The sequence below is a fragment of the Bombina bombina genome, chromosome 6 (assembly GCF_027579735.1).
Source record: "Bombina bombina isolate aBomBom1 chromosome 6, aBomBom1.pri, whole genome shotgun sequence".
In the NCBI taxonomy this organism is placed as follows: Eukaryota; Metazoa; Chordata; class Amphibia; order Anura; family Bombinatoridae; genus Bombina; species Bombina bombina.
The window spans coordinates 564,010,037-564,024,182 of record NC_069504.1 but is presented as its reverse complement, the minus strand read 5'-3'; positions in this window follow the sequence as shown (position 1 = coordinate 564,024,182).

The window sequence follows — 14,146 nt, the reverse complement described above, 5'->3', positions numbered from 1 at the left end:
TGTATAATTATTCGATTCAACAGTATAATAGATGCAAACTGTCTAAATTGTAGCTTTGCGTAACAGTAGTATATGCAGACTCTCTTAATGTATGTTTCAGAATAGAAACCTTTCTTAGGTTGCGGTACCTTTAAGCCTCTCAGCAGGTGTTAATTAACTTGCTAGCCTAGGGCTTTTTAAGTTCCGGCTGGCAAATTGCTAATATGTCTATGGATAAGGCTGCAATTGCCGAAACGCGTTAGACGTTTCACAGGCTGAGATCATATTTTTTACCTTTGATTTTTGATTTATTCTATTCTTTTTATTTAAGCGTCTTGAGGTTTGCCGGAGTTCTTTTCCAGTTTTTGCTATCGGAATCATGAAAGAAATTTTTTGTCCCTTTAAGGAGAGTTTTTGGTTTGTTTTCATATTCATTCCATTTTATAAGAATTTCTGTCTAAATTATTGTTTAAAAAGATATATCAAACCTTTGCTACCCATTTCTCAGCTTTGCACAACCAACATTGTTATATTAATATACTTTATAACCTATAAACATCTGCATTAATGATGTCGTGAATAGTTTGCGGGGAATAGTTCCCGGCGAACATAGCATGCTCACGTCCGCCGCGGCGGGCGAACATATGTGATGTTCGATCCGCCCCCTATTCGTCATCATTGAGTAAACTTTGACCCTGTACCTCACAGTCAGAAGACACATTTCAGCCAATCAGCAGCAGACCCTCCCACCTCCTGGACAGCATCCATTTTAGATTCATTTAGAAACTTCATTCTTAGTGAGAGGAGGGACAGTGTAGCTGCTGCTGATTTAATAGGGAAATCGATAGCTAGGCTAGTGTATTCAGTGTCCACTACAGTCCTGAAGGACTCATCTGATCTCTGCTGTAAGGACAGAACCCCAAAAAGCCCTTTTTAGGGCTAGAACATCAGTCTGCTTTTTTTTTTTTTTTTCCTGTGTAATCTAATTGCAGTTGCCTGCCTGCCTGCCAGCGTGTGTGTCAGGCTCACAGCGTATACTGTGCACACTTGCCCAGTGCCACCACTCATATCTGGTGTAACAGTAGTGTACATTTAAAAAAACAACACTTTTTTGACTGTGAAATAATAGCAGACAGCTGCCAGTACCCAAGATGGCCGCCAATAAGGCAGATGGGGAGGGTTAGAGAGCTGTTTTGGGGGGATCAGGGAGGTTGGGGGCTAAGGGGGGATGCTACACCACAGCATATGTAAATATGCTAAAAAACAAAAAATTAAAAAAAATTATAAACCTTTTATTTTAGTACTGGCAGACTTTCTACCAGTACTTAAGATGGCGGGGACAATTGTGGGGTGGGGGAGGGAAGGGAGCTGTTTGGGAGGGATCAGGGGGTCTGATGTGTCAGGTGGGAGGCTGATCTCTACACTAAAGCTAAAATTACCCTGCAAGCTCCCTACAAACTACATAATTAACCCCTTCACTGCTAGCCATAATACACGTGTGATACGCAGCAGCATTTATCGGCCTTCTAATTACCAGAAAGCAACGCCAAAGTCATATATGTCTGCTATTTCTGAACAAAGGGGATCCCAGAGAAGCATTTACAACCATTTGTGCCATAATTGCACAAGCTGTTTGTAAATAATTTCAGTGAGAAACCTAAAATTGTGAAAAAATTTAAGTTTTTTTTAAATTTGATCGCATTTGGCGGTGAAATGGTGGCATTAAATATACCAAAATGGGCCTAGATCAATACTTTGGGTTGTCTACTACACTACACTTAAGCTAAAATTAACTCTACAAGCTGCCTACATGCTCCCTAATTAACCCCTTCACTGCTGGGCATAAAACACGTGTGGTGCGCAGTGGCATTTAGCAGCCTTCTAATTACCAAAACGCAACGCCAAAGCCATATAAGTCTGCTATTTCTGAACAAAGGGGATCCCAGGGAAGCATTTACAACCATTTATGCCATAATTGCATAAGTTGTTTTTAAATAATTTCTGTGAGAAACCTAAAGTTTGTGAAAAAGTGAACAATTTTTTTTTATTTGATTGCATTTGGCGGTGAAATGGTGGCATGAAATATACCAAAATGGGCCTAGATCAATACTTTGGGTTGTCTACTACACTACACTTAAGCTAAAATTAACACTACAAGCTGCCTACATGCTCCCTAATTAACCCATTTAGAAGCCTTCTAATTACCAAAAAGCAACGCCAAAGCCATATAAGTCTGCTTTAATGGCATGTCTGGCACACAGTGTTGGGGCAAGGGTCCATCTGACCACTGATACCTGGTCTGGAAAGCATGGTCAGGGCAGGTATATCACCTACACTGCGAACTGTGAAGCGGGCGTAACCCTTACACACCTGATCGATACAACATCATACCTGATGTTTTAAAGCACGTTATTCCAAACAATTTAGGAATGTTAGGTGATTTATGCCCTTTATGGATTAAAACCAGACTCTGCATCAACTATGTAATTTTCCATGGGAGTTTTGCCATGGATCCCCCTCTGGCATGCCACAGTCCAGGTGTTAGTCCCCTTGAAACAACTTTTCCATCACTATTGTGGCCAGAAAGAGTCCCTGTGGGTTTTAAAATTCGTCTGCCTATTGAAGTCTATGTGGGTTCGCCCGTTCGCAAACTTTTGCGGAAGTTTAAGTTCGACGTTTGCGAACCCAAATTTTTAGGTTCGCAACATCACTTATCTGCATGTTTCTTAGCCCTGCAGGGCACCTCTTCAGTGCTTTTTATTAGCTTTTTATGGCCAGACAGTGCAAGTTCATGAGTGCCACACAGATAACATTATGCTCACTCCCATGGAGAAGGATTATGGTTATACAGTAACCTGCACTAATTGACTAAAATGCAAGTTTGTAAAAAGCATTTTATGGTCAACTTACTGCCCTTCAGCTTAAGATCATGACCTCTTGTTCTTGAATTTTTTAATGAAAAATACTTATAACCTTAGCTTAACTAAGGCCCGTAATTTACTTGAAAGTTACTATAATATCACCTCTTTCCCTTCTCTCCTCTATACATATTAAGGTAATTGGTCCTTTTCTGGTAAGTTTTATATTTCTGCTGCAAATACCTCTACCAATACATCCAAGCATTCTTCTAGCCTCACTTGCTGCAATACTACATTGTTTAGTACAGTAAAGTTGAGTTAAAGTGTAATTAACATTTTGATTCTTCTTTCCTAAATGAATAATTATGCACTTTGCAATACTAAACTTTAGATCCCAATCATTTGTCCAATCCTCAAATGTTTGATATCACTTCTTATATTATCCACCCCACCTCTGAAACATCAACACTATTATGAATTCTTGAATCATCTGCAAACAGAGATGCTTTCTCCTTTAGCCCCTTGCTGATATCACTGATATATATGTTAAACAAAACAGGCCATAGGACCGACCCCTGAGGAACACTACTAGTAACTGACCCCTCTGCTAAATGCACTTGATTTAGACACTCGGTTGTCTATTCTTAAATCAGTATTCTACCCAGTTCACAATTTATGTGTCTAGACCAAGGAAATAAAGTTTATAAATTAGTTTATTGTGTAGGACATTGTCAAATGCTTCGCTGCAACCTAGAAATGCTACATCAACTGCCCCACCATGGTCTTATGCTTTAGCTACATAATCAAATAAGTCAATTATATTAGGCTGATATGATTTTAAGTAAAACCATGCGGATTTTGGTCCTTGTTGGTCTTTATGTAAGTCATACTTTATTATTTTAAGAGAAATTCCAATAATTTCCCTACTAAGTGCTGGATTACAAGTGGAGCTCTCATTTATTGCGTACCCGTAAATGAGCAAATACTAGATCTCTGGTTAATTTTCCAAAAGTGCTCCAATTGGACCCAAAATAAAATATATTTTAGTTTTTTATTTTGAAAAAATGTAGCTTTTTTTTTAATTAAAAAAACTGCACAAAGCAGTTTTTAGAGGTTAAATTTGGCGGGTGTGGGGTGTTAGAAAAAAAAGTCACTGAAAAGTGCCTTTTACATTGCAGTCTATCGGGACTCTGTGCACCCTGTAAATATACATACATATTTAAGTGTTAAAATGTGCATACACACATATAAATACATAAACATATATATATATATTCATATACATATACATTTTAACATTTAACATCTTTGCAAGACTTACCCCCTTCGCTGCACTAGGTTCTCTTGCTGTGTCTCACAGCATGAGAATGCGGCTCTCATTGGAGTCTCTGGAAGTGTGCTCTTGTGAATGCAAAGCTTCCATGAAATGTAAACTCGAGGTAACATTCGCTGCTAACTTTTAATATTATTATTATTGGTTATTTGTAGAGCTCCAACAGATTCCGCAGCGCTAATACCAACGCACATTTGTGTGTGCTGGTATTACTAAGTTGAGCGCAAATATCGCCCTTGCAAAAGTTATATTTTGCGCTCCACTGTAATCTAGCCCTAAGGAAGTTAGACTGATTGGCTTGTAGTTACCAGATTCCCTACTTCCTACTTTATGAAGACGTAATACATTTGCTATTCTCCAATCATCTGGAACAACTCTTGTCAATAGTGAATGATTAAACTGATCAGATAATGGGACATTTAGCACCAATCAAAGTTCATTTAACATGAAACCCAAAACTTTTGTTTCATGATTCAGATAGAGCATACAGTTTTAAACAGTTTCCTAATGTACTTTTATTACCTAATTTGCTTTTTTGTCTTTCTATCTTTTGCTAGGCAGTCACAGAGGCAATTATGCACTATTGTGAGCTAGCTGACGATTGGTGGTTGCATATGCCTCATCAGATGTGTTCAGCTAGCTCCCATTAGTGCATTGCTGCTCCTTAAACAAATTATACCAATAGAATAAAGCAAATTTTGATAATAGAAGAAAACTGGAAATTTGTTTAAAATGTTATGCTCTATCTGTATGGTAAATTGATAGAAAAAAAAATGGTACATTGTCCCTTTAAAGTCAATACAGTTAATTTGAAATGTTTGAATGTATACCCCATTTTGATCTTGACTGTAAAGATTTAAGCTTTCTAGAATGAAAATTATCTCTCTCCCATTGCAGAATACACCCTATACATCAACTCCCAAAGTGGACAATTGAACAGGACCAGCATAAAGGTCTTTGGAATCCCTGTTCTCCACATTGTTTAAAGTAGTAATTGCCGGGGGGCGGAGCCAACTGCAGAGCCGACAAGACGTGTCTTGGTGCAGCTCCCGGGCCCAAGATCCTAATTTAGGGGTCCCTTCACACTTTATTGCAACATTTTTGAAACCAGAACATGTGTGGATAGACCTAAGAACCAGTAGTGTATTCTTGTAAACCTTTAGGGATCCGGAGAGACTGCACCAATCTGCCATCATTGCCTTATACTATAGAGCTGCGTGAGAGAATCGCCATCTTTATTAGCAGACCTCTAGCCGTTTACTTCACTCCCAGGCAGTTGAAAACCTACTATACTTCAAGGTTTCCGATCCAGCCTACATCATGAAGACTCCGTCTTACTTTCTGGAGGAGCTGAGGTACCTACTAGAAAAACATCATACTAGTTTGGCTGACAGGCTGTACGCCACTCCTGACAGTAATGGCGGCTGTCAGTTCCGGCAGCCTGACCTCACTAAGCCCATCTTAAGAGACCGAGATGGGGGTGGTGCTGTGGGGCCCCAGCGTTTTCCCCCTGTATGCAACACAGCTACAGTGGATCAGAACGATGGCACAACGAAAGAGCCAGACCATCTTGTATATCTGATGGCTAGAAGGACAGTTAGTATTACCGCAGCTATGGATGTCCTCCCTAAAATTAGCGCAATCCCTCCTGAAGCTCTTGCACTAGTTTTGGCGCACGAACATGGCAGTGGGTCCCTGAAACTACACAGCGCAACACTAACGGCAGCTCTAGTTACTCTAGTTACTCCGCACGCTTCCCTCCAGGCCTCAGGACAACACTTACCGACTCCATGTTCAGATGGCGTAATACTTTGCGCAACTCACTCCCTGCTAAGACATTGGGACCCTGGATTACAACAGCTCATTACAGCACTCCGACTAACTAGGGCCAAGATATCAGAGAACTGCCGCAGGACCCTAGAGCTGCGTAGTGCATATCCCGATACGGCAGCAAGGAATTTATAGGCTCTCTGTTTGCCTCAGCGATTACCTTGTCAGCTCCACTGCAGCCTCATATAACATTTTGTACAATCCCGGTGGAGACCTGGACTATCTAAATGCTATCATCTAACCTACACCAGGGAAACTGTTCTGCAATATTTGAGCAAACTCAAACTTAGCAATGGGAATAAGCTATTGCTCCGTTAGTAAAATGGAAGTGAGCTCTGTCTTTTAGGACACACTGTTGCAGTGTACATGGTTATTTGTTCATTCTGCTTATGTTCATGCACACGCAGCTTTCCATATACAGCTCTCCCTGATAGTTTTTCCCCATCAAATCATAGTCTCAACTAGGTTGCAATGTTTAGGGCAGGCATTTGTAAAATGGGTGCTGCCTGGTCTTTTTACATGGGGAGCGTTACCTTCTGTACGCCCCTGATATAATCTATGCCACATCCATGTACATTACTTCAAAGAGCTCACTGTTACCACCCTGTTCTGTGTTTCAAATTGACCTCCGTAATTTATTGGTTGTATATCTGTTTACAATGTTATATTCTCACTCTAATGTTCCCAGTGTATATATTTGTTTACGTTTCACACTAGTGTTCTCTAAATTTCTAACTCTCTAGGCCAACTGTAGGCTATGCATATACTATGTAATTCTTAGGTTGCTGGAACTAAATGGGTATCCTTCAAGTTTATAACAATTACTCTATCTAGCTCTGTTGCAATATATGGCTCAACTGTGTATATGGACTTATATCTAAGATAATCAATGCGAGTCTGTTATTACTCACCAATTATTATGTGAAGGGTTAATCGCAAAGAGAACTGTAATCCCATATATAGGTTTCTAATATGATTATGCTCTCTAGGGCTATGCTAAGTAGTTACATACCTATAGCTGTTATCCACTTATAGATTTCTATCATTCCCATAAATAACCCCTAGGTTTGAGCAAATATACCTTTGAATTCTAGAGATAAAAATTGACTGTGTCGTTTATGACATATCTATTCAATGTAATAGATGTACACATATGCCCTTCCATGATAGTCCTAGATTATTGCTCATTAGTAAAGTCACATATCACTATGGGTAACTATGTACTTAACATAGTATTCACGCAGGCTGGTCCTGCAGCCTATACAGTCTCCCTCATCATAGTCCCAGAGCTAAGCTTTATAAGGTGTGTCAGACCCATACAGTTAGACCTTTTTCCCCTGATATTTTGGATATGGCATTGTCCCAATACGCACTGGTTCTTTGTTAAGCATTTATTGTTAACCGATATATGCTTCTTTTCATATAGCTAGGATGCTGAGCCAACCTGAGGCATGTTTACTCTATATTATAAGAACGCAGCCTAATTTACTAGACTCACTATACCCAGGTTGCCACCTCCTCCCCCCCCCCCCCCTGCATAATATATCTCCTTGTTTAGGAGAGTTAGCCGCACGGTCTCTCTTTTACTTGTACCACATCTTCACTACCTTCTTTATGAATATATCTCTTAGCACATTATTATAGCACTCATTTTCCCATGGATATATTGTCTTTAATGACAGTTAGAAGGGATTAATCCTGGTTCTATTTGCATGTTTTTCTTTTGATATAATCCCTAACAGTGTGTTAATATAGAATAATAATCTTAAAAAATCTGAGGTAAACAAAACAAGATCCATGAGTGATCTCCTATTTAACAGGTAGCCTCCCATGATCGTAAAACTCTCACTTAGCCAGGGGTCCAAGAGTGGCCCTTTTAAACAAGAGGGGAGGCTTAAACTATTATGGGCATGACTGTATTGTGCCTCTGAAAAACTTTTTCAACATTAGTTACCTTGTTGTTTTGTTAGTGGATATTACTGATGACGCTTATAGTCTTTCAACTGTATGATGAATCTTTTACTGTGTTATTGTGATGGCACTTGTGAAATGTTTTACATATCTTGTTTGTATGCCAAATTTTACCTCAATAAAAATATTAAAAATAAAGTAGTAATTGCCTACGCAAGGACAGATAAAGTCCCAACATTAAATCCATTTTTATAAATATTAGTAAGTTGTTATTTTACAAACCCTGTAACACACTTCCACATAGCAACCTCTATTCTACACTGGAGACAAAAAACTTAGGGCCAGACTTCAAGATTACACAGGAACAAAAAGGGGTTTATCATGGCTGTTTGCGCGTGTTGGGTTTACAGCTCATATTAAAGGTTGAAAGTGAACACAAACGCGTTTGCGCAATCATGATTTACGCTAGAATAATTATCGCATCCTCAGGACTCTGGTTAACTGTTTTGCAAAACAATAAAGTGTTACAAAACATATCAAAAATATATTAAAATCTAATTAAATCTAATACATTAAAACACTATCTAATAAAAATTATTACAAAAAAGTTGTACAAAAGTTATAATTACTCAAAAATATAAGGTCTCAGGTGTTAGAAAAAAAAGGCATGCAAAGGATTTAACTAAATATCTAATAACTAAATATGTATGTATATATATATATATATATATATATATATATATATACTGTATATATATATATAAATATAAATATATGTGTGTGTTTATATGTGAGTACATATGTATTTATGTACTTATATTATAGGTGTATTTATGTATTTTCAGACATATATACACATATAAACACATAAAAACATATGTATACAAATATTAATATACATAGAAGTGCAGTAGATGAAAACATGTAAAAGCATATTTATGCAATATTTATATTTAATAGTGTTATGCTGTGTATTTACTGCAAATATTTCACATTCCAATGTTCTGAACATAGCAGAACGTCTTCTATGTATTTTTAAACAGATATGCCTATATACATATATATATATATATATATATATATATATTTAAAGCTTTGAAATGAAGACTTTAAATGCGAAACAGCATTATAAACCTAATAAAATAGATTGTATTATCATCAAACTAAGTTTAATAAACAAAAACATTTGCTAAACAGCACCTAATAAAATTATCACACAAACACAGACTGTATCATCATCAATCTAAGTTTAATGAACAAAAACGTTTTTACTTGCATTTTTCTGCAAACCGTTCTCTGCATTGAGTCTGCATCTAAGGGAAGTGGCTGCTAGATCTTGTTCCTTTGAAAGCTGATCCATTGATCACGTCTGGCTTGCTTTTCTTTTCATGTGTTTGCTGCAACACAAGCGGACAGCTCCACCTACTGGCTATTTTAATGTATGCATGTGCTAATGCTTTCAATAGCAGTCAATGCTTTTCAATAGCAAAAAAAAGGGCGTTATTCTGAAACGGCGCAAATTGAACCGTCGTAAACCGAGGGCCACCTGTATATATATATAGATAGATATCAAAATAACAAGAGTATTGCATTGAGCAATGATACTTTTTTTATTGGACTAACTATGCATTTATAAGTTGACAAGCTTTCAGAAGAGTTTCTTCCTTTATCAAGTCTAAAGCAATACTGACCAATTCAATGGAATTTACAGACTGGTCAGTATTGCTTTGGACTTGATAAAGGAAGGAACTCTTCCAAAAGCTTGTCAACTTATAAATGTATAGTTAGTCCAATAAAAAAAGTATCATTGCTCAATGCAATACTCTTGTTATTTTGATATCTAAATCTCTGGACTAACACGGCTACTCCAATCAACGTATATATATATATATATATATATATATATATATATATACATATATCTATATATAATCATCTATATAAATATTTTTAAATGACAAAAAAGATAGACATGTATTGGGGCATTTGTAAATGTCCCAAAAAAGCAAGGGATAAAGAAGCACACGAAAAATTATTTTGAAAAAATCCAATTTCTTTATTTAAATGTTCCACTTCACATTCAGTGTTTGATCAGTTCCTCCGGGCTACAGTAGTTAGAGGAAACTCTTACAATTTAAAATGCACAAACAAAACAAGGGCAATACATAAAGCTATCTGAAAATCTCAAACCCTATGCATACGTATGCAGACTAGAACAATGTAAAACTATAGGATAATATATGTGAAAATCATGCACAAATTGTCTAAATACAAGACACTACTAACTTATCCTAGATGTAAGACATATATATAGCATACTATATACAAAATGAACAAGAGACTTATCAGTCCATTTTCCACTGTTAGATGTAAGTATGAAAGCCATATACTGATAATACATAGCATGTGTCGGTAGATAGTCGACCGCAACAGAATCTGCTGCACACTAGGTCAAAAAACCGATCCACAATTTGTATAATATAAAGACAGTACTTATCTTCCAGAGTAAAGTTGCGATGGTGCTTTTTTTCCCTTTCTTTTGCCGGTCCGTAATTCCTCTGCGTGTGACGTAATCCCCAGTGGGGGTGGTTAGGTCGTCACTGCAGCTCCAATTGGTTCCTAGTACTTGAAACTGTATCCATTGGTCCAGGAAAAAACCAAGAGAGAGTAGACCAACCGCAACTCTGTAACTCCTTGTCAGGACATTCACGGTCGATATCAGGCTCTCATATTAACAAGTGAGAGTACTTAGGAAATAAAGCACCTGTTTGTTATTGGCTGTCCTCAGACTCCAAGAGTCGATTCCTAAAGTCACAGATACAGCATCCAAGCGCTATCGTTTCAGCGCATATGCACAGCTCCCAGGCTTGATCTGGTCATTAGGATCTTTATCAAGGACTGCAGTATAGGCTTATTTAATGCTGGGTTGAGATTTCCGCTTTAATGTGTCACCACAAACAAACCTCAGACAGTATTTAGCTTATCTTAAGGTGTAATACACATAGTGCCAACGCACGTTTCACCCCCCTCCAGAGCATGTGTCCCAGGGGTTCATCAGGGCATTTCAATTTTTTATCTATATAAATATATATATATATATATATATATATACATAGAGAGAGAGAGAGAGAGAGAGAGAGATATTCCACCAACATACCATCAGTAGTGATGTCGCAAATTGTTCGCCGGCGAATAGTTCCCGGCAAACATAGCATGTTCGCGTTCGCCGCAGCGGGCGAATATATGCCATGTTCGATCCGCCCCCTATTCGTCATCATTGAGTAATACTTTGACCCTGTACCTCACAGTCAGCAGGCACATTCCAGCCAATCAGCAGCAGACACTCCCTCCCAGACCCTCCTAACTCCCGGACAGCATCCATTTTAGATTCATTCGGAAGCTGCATTGTTAGTGAGAGGAAGGACAGTGTAGCTGCTGCTGATTTAGTAGGGAAATCTATAGCTAGGCTAGTGTATTCAGTGTCCACTACAGTCCTATGTAATCTAATTGCAGTTGCCTGCCTGCCAGCGTGTGTGCCAGGCTCACAGCTATACTGTGCCCACTTGCCCAGTGCCACCACTCATATGTGGTGTAACAGTAGTGTAGATTTAAAAAAAAATGACACTTTTTTGACTGTGTTAAATAATAGCAGTCAGTTTCCTTCACACGTGTGCGTTTAAGTGCCTGCCTGCCAGGGCACAGTGTCACCCCAGTGCAACTCATATCTGGTGTAACAGTAGTGGAGATTTAAAAAAAACAACACTTTTTTGACTGTGTTAAATAATAGCAGTCAGTTTCCTTCACACGTGTGCGTTTAAGTGCCTGCCTGCCAGGGCACAGTGTCACCCCAGTGCAACTCATATCTGGTGTAACAGTAGTGTAGATTTAAAAAAAACAACACTTTTTTGACTGTGTTAAATAATAGCAGTCAGTTTCCTTCACACGTGTGCGTTTCAGTGCCTGCCAGGGCAGAGTGTCACACCAGTGCAACTCATATCTGGTGTAACAGTAGTGTACATTTAACCCCTTAATGACAGAGGACGTACCAGGTACGTCATAGGAAAAAAGTCCCTTAATGACAATTGACGTACCTGGTACGTCCTCTGTTGTCTGAAGTGCTGGAAGCGATCATGATTGCTTTCAGCTGCTTCCAAGGGATTGTAGTGATGCCTCAATATTGAGGCATCACTGCAATCCCCTATTTTACATACCTCTCTGCATCGGCCACTGATACTAACAATTTCGTTGGTTGGTCGGAGTAGCTTTTATCTATATGATCCTCCATTTTTTTCCAAAGCGATCTCACTTTGTTGGTGGTTATGACCGGAGATCCGTTTGCGGCCGGGGGGGGCGGGTGGGGCGGGTGCGCGCGCATGCAAATTATGCCCGAAAATGAAGTAAAAACAAAAGACCGATGTGGAAGCAGGGGGATCTTAGTTCTTTAGTAAGGGATCTGGGAGGGGGAGGGATGTAGATCATTTAGGGGGGCCAGCTACACTACAGAAAACAAGTATTTCATATAAAAAAGTTAAAAAAAAAACTATTTTGGGGGGCAAATTGGGTACTGGCAGACAGCTGCCAGTACCCAAGATGGCGGCAAATAGGTAGAGGGGGAGGTTTAGAGAGATTTATTGGGGGGGATCAGGGAGGTTGTGGGGTAAGGGGGGATCCATCACTGCAGACTGTATGAAAAAATTAAAAAAATAATAATAAATTATTTTTATTTCAGTACTGGCAGACTTTCTGCCAGTACTTAAGATGGCGGTGACAATTGTGAGGTGGGGGAGGGAAGAGAGCTGTTTGAGGGGGGTCAGGGGGGGATCAGGGGGTGGGATGTGTCAGGTGGGAGGCTGATCTCTACGCTAAAGCTAAAAATTAACCCTACAAGCTACCTAATTAACCCCTTAACTGCTGGGCATATTACAAGTGTGGTGCGCAGCAGTATTTAACGGCCTTATTATTACCAAAAAGCAACGCCAAAGCCATATATGTCTGCTATTTCTGAACAAAGGGAATCCCAGAGAAGCATTTACAACCATTTGTGCCATAATTGCACAAGCTGTTTGTAATTAATTTCAGTGAGAAACCTAAAATTTTGAAAAATTTAAGGTTTTTTTTTTTATTTGATCGTATTTGGCGGTGAAATGGTGGCATGAAATATACCAAAATGGGCCTAGATCAATACTTTGGGATGTCTTCTAAATATAAATATATACATGTCAAGGGATATTCAGGGATTCCTGAAAGATATCAGTGTTCCAATGTAACTAGCGCTAATTTTGAAAAAAAGTGGTTTGGAAATAGCAAAGTGCTACTTGTATTTATTTCCCTATAACTTGCAAAAAAAGCAAAGAACATGTAAACATTGGGTATTTCTAAACTCAGGACAAAATTTAGAAACTATTTAGCATGGGTGTTTTTTGGTGGTTGTAGATGTGTAACAGATTTTGGGGGTCAAAGTTAGAAAAAGTGTGTTTTTTTCAATTTTTTCCTCATATTTTACATTTTTTTATAGTAAATTATAAGATATGATGAAAATAATGGTATCTTTAGAAAGTCTATTTAATGGCGAGAAAAACGGTATATAATATGTGTGGGTAAAGTAAATGAGTAAGAGGAAAATTACAGCTAAACACAAACACTGCAGAAATGTAAAAATAGCCATTGTCATTAAGGGTAAGAAAATTGAAAAATGGTCCGGTCATTAAGGGATTAAAAAAAAAATACAATTTTGACTGTAATAGATTGAATAGCAGTTAGTTGTCTGTAAGCGTGTGTGTCAGGCCTACAGCGTCTACTCTGCCAACTTCTGCCAGTGCACAGTGCTACTCATATCTGTTGTCACAGTAGCTTGCACGCATAGTACCACTAATCGAAAAAAAATGACAGGCAGAGGCAGGCCACCCCACAGGGGCCGTCGTGTTCATGGTGCTGTGATTCCCTTTGGCCCTAGAATAATGCCCAGGGTTCAGAGGCCACGTACCCCGAACTCGAACATTTCTGACTCTGAGGACATAGTTGACTGGCTAGCACAGGACACCCAATCTCCTCCAGCTTAGCTTCGGGCACCTCTCAAGTTACCACTTGCCCGCCTGCCGCCACCACCAACACTAGCACCACAGCCGCTTCACTTGATCTGTCAGAGGAGTTATTTACACATCAGTTGGAAGAAATGAGTGATAGTGATGCGCAACCATTATTGCCAGAGGATGTAGATAACAGGGATATGTCTCAG